Source organism: Carlito syrichta, unplaced genomic scaffold (assembly GCF_000164805.1).
Source record: "Carlito syrichta isolate Samal-C Ts95f unplaced genomic scaffold, Tarsius_syrichta-2.0.1 Scaffold303768, whole genome shotgun sequence".
In the NCBI taxonomy this organism is placed as follows: Eukaryota; Metazoa; Chordata; class Mammalia; order Primates; family Tarsiidae; genus Carlito; species Carlito syrichta.
The window spans coordinates 896467-899840 of NW_007247864.1; positions in this window are offsets into that span (position 1 = coordinate 896467).

Here is a 3374-nt window from a genome sequence, read left to right on the forward strand (position 1 = left end):
AAAAAAAAAAAAAAAAAAAAGAAAAAAAAAAGAAATACCAATGAGTGCAGACAAAACGATACCTCTAACAAAAGCATGCTCTTTCTGGTCAAAGGATCAAAAAGGCCAGGCTGGAAAAACAATATAATAGCCTGTCAAATCCAGCCAAATGTTGCAGGAAAAAAATAAATAAAACAAACAAAAAAACTGTGACCCCATTTTCACGTCCATTCTTACCAGTAAATGTTGAGTGGGAAGCCTACAATTTATTCCTGTAGAGACTGTAATGAGGTGCTCCTCCAAGTGCAGGGGGTTAGTGTCAGAGAAGGTCAAATAAGAAAACTTGATTTTCATCTCCTCTAGATGGTAAAAATTCCCACATCCTATTTCTATTCACTCCCCACCCATCGCGCCAGTTCAGATGATATGAGGGTTCTAGATCTGCACTCTCACCACACAGTAATGACGCACCCCACCCACATGCTGAATAAGGAGAGTAGAGAAGAGAGCCATCAGGAGTTAATGGAGACTGAACAAGAAGGATATGCACTTCTAACTCCATCCATCAGTAATGAAACTGTGCACCCTCCCCTTCTGCCAGAGCAGAATCCGAGGAAGCTAGCTACAATAGATGGTTTAAATAAAAGTCTCATGACATAATAGGAAATGTCTAGATCTCAACTGAAAATCACCTGCCATCCCATGAGGCAGGAAGATAAACTGAATAAAAAGGACAATTGATAGATACAAATATGTGATAACAGATATAAAAGGTAAAAAGATGAAAAGTTGTAAAGCAGCCATAATAAAATTTTTCAATCAGCAGTTACAAATAGGAAGTGTCAACAGAGAGGTAGACAGTATAAAGAACCAAGGGGAAATTTGAGTATTATAAAATAATATATTAATATAAAATGTTTAGTGGGTGGGACCAACAACAGAATGGGAGAGAAAGATTAAAAGATCAGTGAACCAGAAGATAGAATAAGAGAAATAACCCAATCTGAACAACAGACGAAAAATAGCCAGAAAACAAACAAACAAACAAACAACAAAAACAGAGCCACGGGGATCTGTGGGAATATAACAAAAGAGTTTTTTAAAAATATGCATGACTGAAGTCACTAATGGAGAGGAGAAAGGGTGCAAGTGTAAAATATATACATATATTTAGAAAATAATGCCAAATATGGCAAGATACATGAAACTAGAATTAAAAATCTGAGCAAGACTTAAATAATATCAATCCAAAGAAATTCAGACCAAACATAATTAACTTCTGAAAACTAAAAGACAAAGAAAAAAATCTAAAGATTAGCCAAAAACGACATTTTGCTTATAGGAAGCAATCAGAACTAGGTAATTCAACACAAAATCTTATAGTCTTGATAATATCCTTGAGGAATTAGGAAAGTGATCAGGACATTCCCAGATGACAGAAATTTAAAAAAGCAATTTTGCCATCAGAACTACCCTAAAATAATTGTTAAAAGAAACTATCTAAAGAGAAAGGAAAAAATAAAAGAAGAATTATTGGAACACCAAGAAGGAAGAAAGAGCATGACCAACACAAATATGAGTAAATACAATAGGCTGTCATCTTCTCTTGACTTCATGAAATTATGTTTGATGTTTGAAGCACAAATTATAATGCTATCTCATGTGGTTCTATATTTATGCAGAAGAAATATTTAAGACAAATATATTATAATGGAGAATTTGGATAGCCCTTTAAGAAGCAAGGAAATAAAATTCAGATTTGACATTGCCAAAAAGAAGTCTTTAGGCCCACATGGTTTCACTGGAGAATTCTAATAAACATTTAAAGAATTGATACTAATCTTATAAAATACAATTGAACATAAGGAAACACTTTTTGATAGATTTTTGGAAAGCTATTATTACCCTGACCACAAAACCAGAAGAGAAAAGGGGGAAAAAAAGAAAGAACACAATAGATTAATAACACCCATAAACATAGACACAAAATCACTTAAGAAAATAGACAATCAAAATAAAATTCAGCAGTATATCAAAAAATTATTTGTTGTGACCAAGTGTCTTCTATTTTAAGGATGCAAGACAAGTTCAGTACTCAAAATTCAAATAATGTAACCCCTTCTGTTAACAGACTAATGAAGAAAAATCATATGATTGTATCAAATGATGCAGAAAAGGCATCTGAGAAAATTAAAAACCTATCCATGATAAAGCCTCTAAGAAAATTAAAAATAAGCCGGACACGGTGACTCACCCTTATAATCTCAGCACTTTGGAGGCGGAGTCAAGAGGATTGTCTGAGCTCAGGTGTTCGAGACCAGCCTGAGCAACACAGTGAGACATTGTCTCTACAATCTCAGACTTCTGGCTTCCAGAACTGTGAAAGAATAAATTTCCATTGTTTTATGCCACCCTGCTAATAATCATTTGTTAGGGCAGATCTGAGAAACTATTACAATGAGGAATACTTATGGTGATGGAAATATTCTGTGTCTTCACAGAACAATGTCAATTTCTGGGTTTATCAATGTCAATTTCTGGGTTATGATAGTGTACTCTAATTTTGCACGATGTTACCACTAGGGAAAACTGGATAAAGGGCACATGGTTTTTATTATTATTATTGATATTATTATTTTGCATAACTGCATGAAAATCTATTTTATTCTCAAAATAAAATTTTGATAAAAATAAGTAAATAAAAAGGCATAACTGGATCTATTAATTGTATAATCTGAACGAATTGATAATACTAGAAGAATATCTATTTTATAGTACTCCTTCAACCAAATATTTACTTCTAAATTGGCAGTCTGACTTAGTATGTTTGCATTATTATCTTAAGTCAGCACTTGGAATTACTCATTTTTTAACAAAATACTGTGAGAGCCTCACATAGAAGCTATGCACAGAATATTAATGACTATTATCTATCATTTTGAGTCTGCTAGAAGAAAGAATTTGTAGCATCTTATAAAATATATAAGAAAAATATAATGAAAAATAAACAAGCAGAAGTAAAGAAATAAGGATAGGAAAAATAAGAGAAAGCCAAGTTAAAATTAGCATACAAAATACCAGTGTATGCTTGATGAAGTTGGGCTGCTAATTTTTCCAGAGAACAATATATAATTGTGTAAAGATATTTAAGCCTGTATAAATTAGTCAAATTCTGACGTCAAAAAGTAAAACTAAAAAAAGTATTTCAATTGCAGATGTCAAGTTTAGTCACAATTCAAAATATTGTTTAAAACATTCAATACAATTTCCAAAGTAATTATCTCCATGCAAGAAGGAAAAACTAAATAATTAAATGCCAAATACATCAGTGATAGTTTCTATTCATGTTTTCAAACCTTTGTCCTGGAATAGAAGAAAAATCTGCACAACTTTAA